This window comes from Monodelphis domestica, chromosome 2 (genome assembly GCF_027887165.1).
Source record: "Monodelphis domestica isolate mMonDom1 chromosome 2, mMonDom1.pri, whole genome shotgun sequence".
Taxonomy (NCBI): domain Eukaryota; kingdom Metazoa; phylum Chordata; class Mammalia; order Didelphimorphia; family Didelphidae; genus Monodelphis; species Monodelphis domestica.
This window is the reverse complement of record NC_077228.1, coordinates 356802624-356818794: the sequence shown is the minus strand read 5'-3', so window position 1 is coordinate 356818794 and position 16171 is coordinate 356802624.

The window sequence follows — 16171 nt, the reverse complement described above, 5'->3', positions numbered from 1 at the left end:
GATTTTAGTTATATTGGTTTTGTTTGTACAAAAGCTTTTTAATTTGATGTAGTCGAAATTATTTATTTTACATTTTGTGACTCTTTCTATGTCTTGCTTGGTTTTAAAGTCTTTCCCTTCCCAAAGGTCTGACATGTATACTATTCTGTGTTTACCTAATTTACTTTTAGTTTCCTTCTTTATGTTCATGTCAGTCACCCATTTTGAATTTATCTTGGTGTAAGGTGTGAGGTGTTGATCTAATCCTGATCTCCCCCACACTGTCTTCCAGTTTTCTCAGCAGTTTTTATCGAATAGTGGATTTTTGACCCAAAAGCTGGGATCTTTGGGTTTATCATATATTGTCTTGCTGAGGTCACTTGCCCCAAGTCTATTCCACTGATCCTCCTTTCTGTCTCTTAGCCAGTACCAAATTGTTTTGATGACTGCTGCTTTGTAATATAGTTTGAGATCTGGGACTGCAAGGCCCCCTTCCTTTGTATTTTTTTTCATTATTTCCCTGGATATCCTTGATCCTTTGTTATTCCAAATGAACTTTGTTATGGTTTTTTCTAAATCAGTAAAGAAATTTTTTGGAAGTTCTATGGGTATGGCACTAAATAGATAGATAAGTTTGGGTAGGATGGTCATTTTTACTATATTGGCTCGTCCTACCCATGAGCAGTTAATGTTTTTCCAATTGCTCAAGTCTAGTTTTAGTTGTGTGGAAAGTGTTTTGTAGTTGTGTTCATATAGTTCCTGTGTTTGTCTCGGGAGATAGATTCCTAGGCATTTTATTTTGTCTAGGGTGATTTTGAATGGGATTTCTCTTTCTAGTTTTTGCTGCTGAACTATGTTGGAGATGTATAGAAATGCTGATGACTTATGCGGGTTTATTTTGTATCCTGCAACTTTGCTAAAGTTGTTGATTATTTCAATTAGCTTTTTGTTGAATATCTAGGATTCTTTAAGTAGACCATCATGTCATCCGCAAAGAGTGATAGCTTAGTCTCCTCCTTCCCTATTTTGATGCCTTCAATTTCTTTTTCTTCTCTAATTGCTACTGCTAGTTTTTCTAGTACAATGTCAAATAGTAGAGGTGATAATGGGCATCCTTGTTTCACTCCTGATCTTATTGGGAATGCATTTAGTTTATCCCCAATGCAGATGATATTGGCTGATGGTTTTAAATATATACTGTTCATTATTTTTAGGAACGACCCTCCTATTCCTATGCTTTCTAGTGTTTTCAATAGGAATGGATGTTGTATTTTATCAAAGGCTTTTCTGCATCTATTGAGATAATCATGTGATTTTTGTCAGTTTGCTTGTTAAGATTGTCAATTATGGGACTTCCGGTTAAGATGGCGGCTTAGAGAAAGCTGAAGTTCAGATCTCCGGAAAACCCTTCCCGACCGATCTCAAACTAGAAGCTCCTAAGGCGCCGAAATTCAAAACGATCAACAGCACAGACCCTGGGAACCCTCCTCCTGGACCTGGACCCGGATCAAAAGGTACGGCTCCCCTTAAAAGCCAGAACCCGAGATCACTCGGACCTCAGGGGTAGGAGCGCAGAGTCCAAGGCTCCCGGAAGCGGCAGCCGCGCCGGGCTCAGAGAGCAGGGTCTGAGGAACAACAACCCTCAGGGTCTTCTACCCAAGTCCCAGTCCCCGTGAAAGTTACTGCCTGGGGCTTCCGCTGCAGAGAGCTGGTCAAAACAACAGCAACCCTCAGGGCGGGCAAGACAGCCTCACAGGCTGGATCCTGCTATCCAAGTCTCAGTGAAAGTCTGTGCTCTCGGAGCTTGGGGAAGCGGCAGCCCATCCCCCCGCAGGCCGACGAAACAGCCTCACGGCCAGCGATTCTGAAGGCAACTTCCGGAAATCGAGCCAGGGGGAGAGTGTGGCCTCGTGGTCCGATCCTTCCATTCCAGTTCCAGTGAGGCATATTCAGTTTAACCCAGGGAAAGCTCATAGAACTATCTGCCCAGGACTAAAGCCCCTGAACACCAGAAAGAGACAAGAAAAACTAATCCTCCACATTCAGAAATGGCAAACTCCACAGAACCACAGAAGCCCCAAAATACCAAGAAAAATAAGAAGAAAGGGGCGACTTTGGACACATTCTATGGAGCCAAAATACAAAATACAGAGCAGACAGAAGATAATATAAAAGAAAATGCTCCAAAACCTTCCAAAGGAAATGGAAACTCTCCACAAACCTATGAAGAATTTGAATCAGAAATGACCAAAAAGATGGAAGCCTTCTGGGAGGAAAAGTTGGAAATAATGCAAAAGAAATTCACGTATCTACAAAACCAGTTTGACCAAACTGTAAAAGAAAACCAGGCTTTAAAGGCCAGAATCAGGCAGCTGGAAGACAATGATCGTGTAAAAGAGCAAGAATCAATAAAGCAAAGCCAAAATACCAAGAAATTAGAAGAGAACATAAAATATCTCACCGACAAGGTGATAGATCTGGAAAATAGGGGGAGAAGGGATAATTTAAGAATAATTGGACTCCCAGATAAGCCAGAAATAAACACCAAACTGGACATGGTGATACAAGATATAATCAAAGAAAATTGCCCAGAGATTCTAGAACAAGGGGGCAATACAGCCACTGACAGAGCTCACAGAACACCTTCTACACTAAACCCCCAAAAGACAACTCCCAGGAATGTAATTGCCAAATTCCAAAGCTATCAAACAAAAGAAAAAATCCTACAGGAAGCCAGAAAAAGACAATTTAGATATAAAGGAATGCCAATCAGGGTCACCCAAGACCTTGCAAGTTCTACTCTGAATGATCGTAAGGCATGGAACATGATCTTCAGAAAGGCCAGAGAGCTGGGTCTCCAACCAAGAATCAGCTACCCAGCAAAACTGACTATATACTTCCAAGGGAAAGTATGGGCATTCAACAAAATAGAAGACTTCCAACTTTTTGCAAAGAAAAGACCAGAGCTCTGTGGAAAGTTTGATACCGAAAATCAAAGAGCAAGGAATACCTGAAAAGGTAAATATTAAGGAAAGGGGAAAAATGTTATCTTCTTTTACTCAAACTCTCTTCTATAAGGACTACATTTATATCAACCTATGTATACTAATATGTGGGGAAAATGTAATGTATAAATAGGGGGTAAAGAAAGACCAAATAGAATAATGGTTCTCACACAAAGATTCACAGGGGAAGGGGAGGGGAAGAAAACTCCTATAAGAAGGAGAGGAAGAGAGGGGGGGGGTTTACTTAAACCTCAATCTCAGGGAAATCAACTCTGAGAGGGAAAAACATCCAGATCCATTGGGATCTTGAATTCTATCTTACCCAACAAGGGTAAGGAGAAGGGAAAACCAAGGGGGGGAGGGGGAGAGGGAGAACAAAAAGGGAGGGAAAGAGAGGGGGGAGGGGGAGGGAACAAAAAGGGAGGGACTAAAAAGGGAAACATCAAGGGAGGGGACAAGGGGGACTGATTTAAAGTAAATCACTGGACTAAAAGGTAGAGCCGAAGAAAAGGTTAGAATTAGGGAAGGCAATCAAAATGCCAGGGAGTCCACAAATGACAATCATAACTTTGAACGTGAATGGGATGAACTCACCCATAAAACGTAGACGAATAGCAGAATGGATTAGAATCCAAAACCCTACCATATGTTGTCTTCAAAAAACACACATGAGGCGGGTTGACACCCACAAGGTCAGAATTAAAGGATGGAGTAAGACCTTCTGGGCCTCAACTGATAGAAAGAAGGCAGGAGTGGTAATCATGATATCTGATAAAGCCAATGCAAAAATAGACCTGATCAAAAGGGATAGGGAAGGTAATTATATTTTGTTAAAAGGGACTCTAGACAATGAGGAAATATCATTAATCAACATGTATGCACCAAATAATATAGCACCCAAATTTCTAATGGAGAAACTAGGAGAATTGAAGGAAGAAATAGACAATAAAACCATACTAGTGGGAGACTTAAACCAACCATTATCAAATTTAGATAAATCAAATCAAAAAATAAATAAGAAAGAGGTAAAAGAAGTGAATGAAATCTTAGAAAAATTAGAATTAATAGACATATGGAGAAAAATAAATAGGGATAAAAAGGAATACACCTTCTTCTCAGCACCACATGGCACATTCACAAAAATTGACCATACATTAGGTCACAGAAACATAGCACACAAATGCAAAAAAGCAGAAATAATGAATGCAGCCTTCTCAGATCACAAGGCAATAAAAATAATGATTAGTAATGGTACATGGAAAACCAAATCTAAAACCAATTGGAAATTAAACAATATGATACTCCAAAACCGTTTAGCTAAAGAAGAAATCATAGAAACAATTAATAATTTCATCAAGGAAAATGACAATGGCGAAACATCCTTTCAAACCTTTTGGGATGCAGCCAAAGCGGTAATCAGAGGCAAATTCATATCCCTGAAAGCTCATATTAACAAACAAGGGAGAGCAGAGATCAATCAATTGGAAATGCAATTGAAAAAACTCGAAAGCGATCAAATTAAAAACCCCCAGCAGAAAACCAAATTAGAAATCCTAAAAATTAAGGGAGAAATTAATAAAATCGAAAGTGATAGAACTATTGATTTAATAAATAAGACAAGAAGCTGGTACTTTGAAAAAACAAACAAAATAGACAAAGTACTGGTCAATCTAATTAAAAAAAGGAAGGAAGAAAAGCAAATTCACAGCATTAAAGATGAAAAGGGGGACAGCACCTCCAATGAGGAGGAAATTAAGGCAATCATTAGAAATTACTTTGCCCAATTATATGGCAATAAATACACCAATTTAGGAGAAATGGATGAATATATACAAAAATACAAACTGCCTAGACTAACAGAAGAGGAAATAGAATTCTTAAATAATCTCATATCAGAAATTGAAATCCATCAAGCCATCAAAGAACTTCCTAAGAAAAAATCCCCAGGGCCTGATGGATTCACCTGTGAATTCTATCAAACATTCAGAGAACAGTTGACCCCAATACTATACAAACTATTTGACATAATAAGCAAAGAGGGAGTTCTACCAAACTCCTTTTACGACACAAACATGGTACTGATTCCAAAACCAGGCAGGTCAAAAACAGAGAAAGAAAACTATAGACCAATCTCCCTAATGAATATAGATGCAAAAATTTTAAATAGGATACTAGCAAAAAGACTCCAGCAAGTGATCAGAAGGATCATTCACCATGATCAAGTAGGATTCATACCAGGGATGCAGGGCTGGTTCAACATTAGGAAAACCATCCACATAATTGACCACATCAACAAGCAAACTAGCAAGAACCACATGATTATCTCAATAGATGCAGAAAAAGCCTTTGATAAAATACAACACCCATTCCTATTAAAAACACTAGAAAGCATAGGAATAGAAGGGTCATTCCTAAAAATAATAAACAGTATATATCTAAAACCAACAGCTAATATCATCTGCAATGGGGATAAACTAGATGCATTCCCAATAAGATCAGGAGTGAAACAAGGATGCCCATTATCACCTCTACTATTTGACATTGTACTAGAAACACTAGCAGTAGCAATTAGAGAAGATAAAGAAATTGAAGGTATCAGAATAGGCAAGGAGGAGACCAAGTTATCACTCTTTGCGGATGACATGATGGTCTACTTAAAGAATCCTAGAGATTCAACCAAAAAGCTAATTGAAATAATCAACAACTTTAGCAAAGTTGCAGGATACAAAATAAACCCACATAAATCATCAGCTTTTCTATATATCTCCAACACAGCTCAGCAGCAAGAACTAGAAAGAGAAATCCCATTCAAAATCACCTTAGACAAAATAAAATACCTAGGAATCTATCTCCCAAGACAAACACAGGAACTATATGAACACAACTACAAAACACTCGCCACACAACTAAAACTAGACTTGAACAATTGGAAAAACATTAACTGCTCATGGATAGGACGAGCCAATATAATAAAAATGACCATCCTACCCAAACTTATTTATCTATTTAGTGCCATACCCATTGAACTACCAAAATACTTCTTCACTGATTTAGAAAAAACCATAACAAAGTTCATTTGGAAGAACAAAAGATCAAGGATATCCAGGGAATTAATGAAAAAAAACACATATGATGGGGGCCTTGCAGTCCCTGACCTAAAACTATATTACAAAGCAGCAGTCATCAAAACAATTTGGTACTGGCTAAGAAACAGAAAGGAAGATCAGTGGAATAGACTGGGGGAAAACGACCTCAGCAAGACAGTATACGATAAACCCAAAGATCCCAGCTTTTGGGACAAAAATCCACTATTCGATAAAAACTGCTGGGAAAATTGGAAGACAGTGTGGGAGAGACTAGGAATAGATCAACACCTCACACCCTACACCAAGATAAATTCAAAATGGGTGAGTGACTTAAACATAAAGAAGGAAACCATAAGTAAATTGGGTAAACACAGAATAGTATACATGTCAGACCTTTGGGAGGGGAAAGGCTTTAAAACCAAGCAAGATATAGAAAGAATCACAAAATGTAAAATAAATAATTTTGACTACATCAAACTAAAAAGCTTTTGTACAAACAAAACCAATATAACTAAAATCAGAAGGGAAACAACAAATTGGGAAAAAATCTTCATAGAAACCTCTGACAAAGGTTTAATTACTCATATTTATAATGAGCTAAATCAATTGTACAAAAAATCAAGCCATTCTCCAATTGATAAATGGGCAAGGGAAATGGATAGGCAGTTCTCAGATAAAGAAATCAAAACTATTAACAAGCACATGAAGAAGTGTTCTACATCTCTTATAATCAGAGAGATGCAAATCAAAACAACTCTGAGGTATCACCTCACACCTAGCAGATTGGCTAACATAACAGCAAAGGAAAGTAATGAATGCTGGAGGGGATGTGGCAAAGTAGGGACATTAATTCATTGCTGGTGGAGTTGTGAACTGATCCAACCATTTTGGAGGGCAATTTGGAACTATGCCCAAAGGGCGACAAAAGAATATCTACCCTTTGACCCAGCCATAGCACTGCTGGGTATGTACCCCAAAGAGATAATGGACACAAAGACTTGTACAAAAATATTCATAGCTGCGCTCTTTGTGGTGGCCCAAAACTGGAAAACGAGGGGATGCCCATCAATTGGGGAATGGCTGAACAAACTGTGGTATATGTTGGTGATGGAATACTATTGTGCTCAAAGGAATAATAAAGTGGAGAAGTTCCATGGAGACTGGAACAACCTCCAGGAAGTGATGCAGAGCGAGAGGAGCAGAACCAGGAGAACATTGTACACAGAGACTAATACACTGTGGTATAATCGAACGTAATGGACTTCTCCATTAGGGGCGGTGTAATGTCCCTGAACAACTTTCAGGGATCCAGGAGAAAAAAAACACCATTCATAAGCAAAGGATAAACTATGGGAGTGGAAACACCGAGAAAAAGCAACTGCCTGAATACAGAGGTTGAGGGGACATGACAGAGGATAGACTTTAAATGAACACTCTAATGCAAATACTATCAACAAAGCAATGGGTTCAAATCAAGAAAACATCTAATGCCCAGTGGACTTACGCGTCGGCTATGGGGGGTGGGGGGGAGGAAAAGAAAATGATCTATGTCTTTAACAAATAATGCTTGGAAATGATCAAATAAAATATATTTAAAAAAAAATAAAATAAAAAAAAAAGATTGTCAATTATGTGGATGGTTTTCCTAATATTGAACCAGCCTTGCATCCCTAGTATAAATCCTACTTGATCATGGTGGATGACCCTTCTGATCACTTGTTGGAGTCTTTTTGCTAGTATCCTATTTAAGATTTTTGCATCTATATTCATTAGGGAGATTGGTCTATAATTTTCTTTCTCTGTTTTTGATCTGCCTGGTTTTGGAATCAGTACCATGTTTGTGTCATATAAGGAGTTTGGTAGAATTCCCTCTTTGCTTATTATGTCAAATAGTTTGAATAGTATTGGGATTAACTGTTTTCTGAATGTTTGATAGAATTCACTTGTGAATCCGTCGGGCCCTGGGGATTTTTTCTTAGGGAGTTCTTTGATGGCCTGTTGGATTTCATTTTCTGATATGGGATTATTTAAGAATTCTATTTCTTCTTCTGTTAGTCTAGGCAGTTTGTATTTTTGTATATATTCATCCATATCACCTAGATTGATGTATTTATTGCCATATAATTGGGCAAAGTAATTTTTAATGATTGCCTTGATTTCCTCTTCATCGGAGAATGATGTCCCCCTTTTCATCTTTGATGCTGTTAATTTGCTTTTCTTCTTTCCTTTTTTAAATCAGATTGACCAGTACTTTGTCTATTTTGTTTGTTTTTTCAAAGTACCAGCTTCTACTCTTATTAATTAAATCAATAGTTCTATCACTTTCGATTTTATTAATTTCTCCCTTAATTTTTAGGATTTCTAGTTTGGTTTTCTGCTGGGGGTTTTTAATTTGATTGCTTTTGAGTTTTTTTTTATTTGCATTTCCAATTGATTGATTTCTGCTCTCCCTAGTTTGTTAATATATGCACTTAGGGATGAATTTACCTCTGATTACTGCTTTGGCTGCATCCCAAAAGGTTTGAAAGGATGTCTCACCGTTGTCATTTTCCTTAATGAAATTATCAATTGTTTCTGTGATTTATTCTCTAACTAAACGATTTTGGAGTATCATATTGTCTAATTTCCAATTAATTTTTGATTTGGTTTTCAACGTACTGTTACTGATCATTATTTTTATTGCCTTGTGATCTGAAAAGGCTGCATTTATTATTTCTGCTTTTCTGCATTTGTATGCCATGTTTCTGTGACCTAGTGTATGGTCAATCTTTGTGAATGTGCCATGTGGTGCTGAGAAGAAGGTGTATTCCTTTTTGTCCCTATTTATTTTTCTCCATATGTCTATTAGCTCTAATTTTTCTAAGATTTCATTCACTTCTCTTACCTCTTTCTTATTTATTTTTTGATTTGATTTATCTAAATTTGATAATGGTTGGTTCAGATCTCCCACTAATATTGTTTTACTGTCTATTTCTTCCTTCAGTTCTCCTAGTTTCTCCATTAGAAATTTGGGTGCTATATTATTTGGTGCATACATGTTGATTAGTGATATTTCCTCATTATCTAAAGTCCCTTTTAACAAAATATAATTACCTTCCCTATCCCTTTTAATCAGGTCTATTTTTGCTTTGGCTTTATCAGATATCATGATTGCAGCTCCTGCCTTCTTTCTATCAGTTGAGGCCCAGAAGGTCTTACTCCATCCTTTAATTTTGACCTTGTGCGTGTCTACCCGCCTCATGTGTGTTTCTTGCAGACAACATATGGTAGGGTTTTGGATTCTAACCCATTCTGCTATTCGTCTACGTTTTATGGGTGAGTTCATCCCATTCACGTTCAAAGTTATGATTGTGACTTGTGAATTCTCTGGCATTTTGATATCCTTCCCTAATTCTAACCTTTCTTCTTTAGCTCTAACCTTTTAATCCAGTGATTTACTTTAAATCAGTCCCCCTTGTCCCCTCCCTTGATATGTTTCCCTTTCTAGCCCCTCCATTTTTGTCCCCCCCCCCCCTTTCCTTCCCTCCCCTTTTGTTTTCCCTCCCCCCATTCCCCCCTTGGTTTTCCCTTCTCCCGTCCCTTGTTGGGTAAGATAGAATTCAAGATCCCAATGGATCTGGATGTTTTTCCCTCTCAGAGTTGATTTCCCTGAGAGTAAGGTTTAAGTAAAAACTCTCTTCCTCTCCTTCTTATAGGAGTTTTCTTCCCCTCCCCTTCCCGTGTGAATCTTTGTGTGAGAAAGATTATTCTATTTGATTTTTCTTTTCCCCCTATTTACACATTACATTTTCCATATATTAATATATATAGATTGATATAAATGTAGTCCTTATAGAAGAGAGTTTGAATAAATGAAAAGATAACAATTTTCTCCTTTTCCCTTTCCATCATATTTACCTTTTCAGGTATTCCATGCTCTTTGTTTTTTGATATCGAACTTTCCACAGAGCTCTGGTCTTTTCTTTGCAAAAAGTTGGAAATCTTCTATTTTGTTGAATGCCCATACTTTCCCTTGGAAGTATATAGTCAGTTTTGCTGGATAGCTGATTCTTGATTGAAGATCCAGCTCTCTTGCCTTTCTGAAAATCATGTTCCATCCCTTACGATCATTTAGAGTGGAACTTGCTAGGTCTTGTGTGACCCTGATTGGCATTCCTTTATATCTAAATTGTCTTTTTCTGGCTTCTTGTAGGATTTTTTCTTTTGCTTGAAAGCTTTGGAATTTGGCAATTACATTCCTGGGAGTTGTCTTTTGGGATTTAGTGTAGAAGGTGTTCTGTGAGCCCTTTCAGTGGCTGTATTGCCCCCTTGTTCTAGAATCTTTGAGCAATTTTCTTTGATTATATCTTGTATTACGATGTCGAGTTTGCTGTTTATTTCTGGCTTTTCTGGTAGTCCAATTATTCATAAATTATCTCTTCTTCCTCTATTTTCCAAGTCTGTCACCTAGTCAGTGAGATATTTTATGTTCTCTTCTAATTTCTTGATCTTTTGGTTTTGCTTTATTGATTCTTGCCCTTTTACCTGCTCGTTGTCTTCCAGTTGCCTAATTCTGACCTTTAAAGCCTGGTTTTCCTTTTCAGTTTGGTCAAACCGGTTTTGTAGTTGCATGAAATTCTTTTGCATTAATTCCTACTTTTCCTGCCAGAAGGCTTCCATCTTTTTGATCATTTTCGATTCAAATTCTTCAAAAGTTTGTGGAGAGTTTCCATTTCCTTTGGAAGGTTGCAGCACATTTGCTTGTGTTTCCTCTTCTATCTCCTCTGTATTTTGTATTTTTGCTCCATAAAATATGTCCAATGTTGCCCCCTTCTTGTTTTTCTTGTTGTTTTGAGGCTTTTTTGCTTCTGTGCTGTTTGCCATCTCTATCTGAGTGAGGGGGGCTGGCTCTTCTGTTATCTGTCTGGTGTTCAGTGGCTTTAGCCCCAGTCAAATTGTCTGTCTTCCCCAGGAATCCCGGAATTGCTGGTGTTTTGGTGTTTCGGTGTTACTACCCTCCTCAGTTCCCTCCCGATGCTTCTCTGTTGCCTTACTTCTATGCTCTGCGCCTGGCTTGACACTCTCAGATGTATTTCAATGTCTTTGCTGGCCAGAGGAGCCTGCACTCTGAGGGGGAGGGGCCGTGGCTTCCCAGAGCTCCAAGGGCTGGTGATAGGATTAACCTCAGACTGAGGCAGGGATCTTAGGTGAGACTCAGATGGAAGGATCTGGTCAGGGGGCTACAGGCTCCCCCCTTCTCTCTCTGTTTCCCTGCTGTCTGGGTGCCCCCTCGACTGGCTCAGGTTGTTTTCAGGGTTCGGCCTTCAGAATAGCTGGCTCTGGAGGCCCTATTGCCTGCCCTGAGGTTCCTGCTGCTGCCTTGGATTCAGGGCTCTGGGTTGGGAGGGATGGGTCCTGGGACCTTCCTTTTGCCTACCCCTTAGACCTGAGTGATCTCGGGTTCTGACTTTTGGGGTGCCATATCTTTTGATCCAGGTTCAGGAGGAGTGTTCCCAGGGTCTATTCTGTTGTTTGTTTTGAATTTTGGTGTCCTAGGAGCATTCAGTTTGAGAGCAGTAAGGAAGGGTTTCTGGAGCTCTGAACTTTACCTTTCTCTAAGCTGCCATCTTGATCGGAAGTCCCAGAGTCCCTTTTCTAGGGGTATGAGGGTAGAGGGGGTCAGTTAATAAATCATTTCCTTCATGGTTATTATTTTAATTTTCCACATTTCAATTCCATGGCTCAGCTGCTTTCTTACCCTGAAATATTTCCTCAGGTATAAGGCCTTCTCCCTATTGGTGAGTTTCTTCCAGGATTTCTGTTTGTGTATCTCCTCTTATAAAGACTAGAATCCTTATCTCAATTCCCATCATTAATGATGAATCAAGTTCTTAGAGGTCAGACTAGCAATGTCCCTCCTTCAATAGCTTTCTAGATGTACCCCTGAGGGGACCAGGAGTATATTTCTTTAATGATTATAGTCTCAAATCCATTCCTATATGTTTTCCCCATTATAACCAACATTCACAACTAATATCTGCCTTTTATCATCACCACATGTTGGTGATTAGTACCCTGGTTTCACTTAACTAATTAATGTAAATTAACTTTTAAAAATTATATTTTACCCAATTTCATGTAGATACAATTTTAATAACAATTTTCTTACATTTTGCAACTCATATTCCTCTCCCTCCTTCCCTAAGGGTTCAGGTAATATGGCATAGGTTATATATGTGCTATCATGCAGTACATATTTTCCATGTTCCTCATATTGTGAAAGAAGATATATATCATTTATACAAGAAAAAACTCATGAAGGAAATAAATTGAAAAGTGGCATGCTTCAATCTGTATTCATATTGTCAGTTCTTTCTATGGTAGTAGATCACCTTTTTTTGTCATGAATTCTTTGTTAAACTAGATTTTCCAAGATATAGCAAGAATAAAATTACAAAAGATGAATGGCTATTCCCAAAGAGTCCAAAACTGTGCAAACTCTTTGACGCAGCAATACAACACTACTAGGTCTTTATCTGAAAGAGATTAAAGATTGGGGAAAAGATACATATTTATAGTAGCTCTTTTTGTGGGGGTGAAGAAATGGAAGCTGAATGGATGCCTATCAATTGGGAAATGGTTGAACTAGTGGTATATAATTATAATGGAATACTATTGTGTCAAAAAATGACAAATAAGATGATCACAAAAATACCTGGAAAGACTTATATGAAGAGATATGAAGTGTCTTGAGTGGAACCAGAAGAAAGTTTTATATCAACAACAGGTATCAACAATAATATATAATGATCAACTGTGAATGACTTAACTTATCAGTGAGGCAAAGTTCCAGGACAACTCCAAGACACACACAAAAAAGGGAATGGACAAAGTCTCCCTGAATGCAAATTGAAATATATTACTCTTTATTTTCTCCATGAACTTTTCTCTAGTGTAGACAATGTATGTCTTCTTTCACAGCATGATGAAATTGGAAATATGTATTGTAGGATAATATAAAAAAGTAGCATGGTGGTATGTCCTGTGTGACTGCACATAGCAAGACTGTCTTAATCTGGTTTGTAGGGACCCAGAATAAATATATCTCTAGAGTGTCCTCCCCCTACCTTTCTCCAAAGGAGACTTTGTTTCTTGCTTGAATGGGAAAGAGGAAGTTGGAACCAGAGGCTATTCTGCTTTTCTCAGGGAGAGAGGATATCAGGCTAGAATTATATCTGTCTGCTCCCTTAAATATTATTAGTTTAGGCTGAGGGAATTAAACAAATTGAAATTTGACTTTCAGCATAATATTTTATTTTATTTTATGCATTTAAAAACATTATTCTGAAAAGGGTTCCATAGACCTCACCTGGATGCCTAAGGGATCCTTGATATGAAAAAGATTAAGAGCTTCTGCTTTAGAGCAAAGGGAGGAAATGAAACCCTTTCCCCTATTGAAACATTGCTCCATTTTTATATTTAATATTGAGGGGAAAATATGACAAGTATTAGCAATCCCCAGAGAATTCCTATGCATTTCACTCAGAACATAGTTGAGGAACTGCTTCCGTGTTCTTTCCATCATATCATTTTGCTGGATCTGGTTACTTTTAGTTAGCAGCTGGCCACTTGTCAACTTGTTTGTTCTCCTTTCTGTGAATCACTCGTTCCATTTCTACTTTCTGAACATAAATATACTAAATTTCAGTTCATCAGTCCTTAAGACAGACTGAGAGCATCCTGGTGCCTTGTCTATTTATTCTCATTGCTTGGTATTGAGTATCTCATCACATTGCTCTTCAAACAGAGGGTGGAAGAAAAGGTTACAGTTTTAATAATTAGAATATCCTCTAGTGGGTAACAGAAAGGCGATTTCATATTCCCCTGCTGGAAAGAGCTGTGACTTTATCAGCTCTTCTCATTTCAGGTCCTGTGTGAACTGGTGCATTATGCATGCAAATGGGGACTTCAGGCTGCCATTATTCCTATTACTACCAAACACTAAGCTTTGGAATGAATAATTTTTCACTGCTTTCAACAACTAGTAGCCATTAAGGTTGCATTGAAGTGATTTATCTTCATCAAAATAAATTGTGTTCTTCCAGCCAGGCTACGGATGGGAGAAAGCAATGCAATCATTAGAATTCCAATCATCTCTGAAGTGGAATCATCTACCATTGCTAAGTGTTCTTCTAGCTTTTCCATTACTCAGCAGGGAGGTATCACTGTACTGTGAAGTAAGAAGAGACCATAGAAAGCCACAGTAATAGAAAGGCAAGTAACCTTGTGTCATGACAGACAGATGGGCTAAGAACTCTCTTCCGCCCTTCTCACTGCTGTGCTCTATTTATCATTTTGTGTTTCTTTAGTTAGAACTGTACTTTTTGCCATTTGAACTGACTTTCAGTATTATAATTTTTGTTTTTGTACCCATAGCACCTGGACCATTGCCTGGCCTTTTTTTCCCCCTTTTGTTTGTTTTTGAAAAGTGATCTATGATTTCATTGATGTAGAGAAGTTATGAATAGTAAATTTCTTTCCAAGAATTTTTAACCTAGAATTCCGTGAAAAAATACTTTAATAACTTTATATAAATAAAATTTGTTTCCATTATGATCCTTAGAAACGTAGCCCTAATCCTAACCCTATGTATTTTGTTTTATTCATTTAAAAACTGAGAAATAAGTCTATATTATCAAAGTTCACATGAATACAGATCAGTAATTATTCTGTAACTCAGTTTTAGAGAATTATCTGCTGTGACATAGTTTTAGTTACTTGCCTATGGCTACACAAAAAGGAAGATACATATCTTCCTGACTCCAAGGCCAGCTCTTTCTACCCACTCTTCTCACACAATAGATACTAAGTAAATATTTGTTTAATTGAATTGTTGTGATAATAGTACTGCAAATCCACCAGTCATTCTCCCAGTCCTAGTTTTTTTGATATTAGAATATTTCTAATGTTGATACAATCCATTACCCAATTAAAATACAAATTAATCTATTGCTACAGATTCTATTATTCCTTAAAAGATCCCCACAAACTTCCAATGTTGGGGGGGGTAGGGTTAGAGTTTATTGCATAGGACCTGTGGATATGATTGCAAATAATTTGCAATTTTTTTTAGTTTAGTTTAGTTTTATGTTTAATTTAGTAAAATGATTTCTTACATTTTTGTTCACAAAAATCTACTTTGGGGCTAATTTCTTGGACTGTCACAATAGAGTAGATAGTTCTTTTGTGCTATCTATAATTCAATCTGGCAAGTAGTAATGCAGACTAGGGGAAGCTTTATCAACTTATTCATAAACATTTCCCTGTGTGCTTTTGTTTTCTTGATAAAATGTTTGTTTAGAATCCAGGAAAAAAAAATTCAAGGAACATTTTAGTACAGAGCTTGCTTGAAGCCGTAAACCATTGATTATTACCTGAAGATGTCAATTCAGTTCTTAGCACTGTTTTGTGGATACCACATATAGTTTCTGTATTATATGTAAAATTTTCCCATCGCTGACTCTCTCCACTCTGACTGAATATTTGTGCCATTTTTGAAGGTGATTGAATGAGAGAGGAAAGAGAGTGCTCTTTTTTTTTTGTTAATGATAAATTTTAGAACTCATCATTAGAAATGGTAGATTATTACAGTATCATAGAGTTGAACTGGAATGGAAAGAAACCATCCAATCTAGCCCCCATATTTTACAGATGAATAATCTGAGGTGCAGATAGGTATTAAAGTAAGATTTACTCAAGATTACCAAGGTATACGTGGCAGAGCTATAATTTGAACCCATCATACCTTCTCCCCATTGCCATCCCAGTAGAAACCCCAGATCATTTGATGTCAGTATCTCACCAAGAACTAGGGACTAACTTAGGACAGACAGATTCCAAACTTTATAAGGAGTTCAGAATTATAGCTACACATTTCAGAGGAGAATGTTTCAGAAACTCCAACAAAAGCATTTCCTGAAACTATGAATTGCCATTTTGCCACATATGATCTTTGTCTATGCTTGAGTCCTGGACTCTCTCTCTATATATACTGATAAGACAATATAGTTGATATTTTTGGAGAGCTGTTTTATATCAACTTTTCTTATTGTATCACCTTAA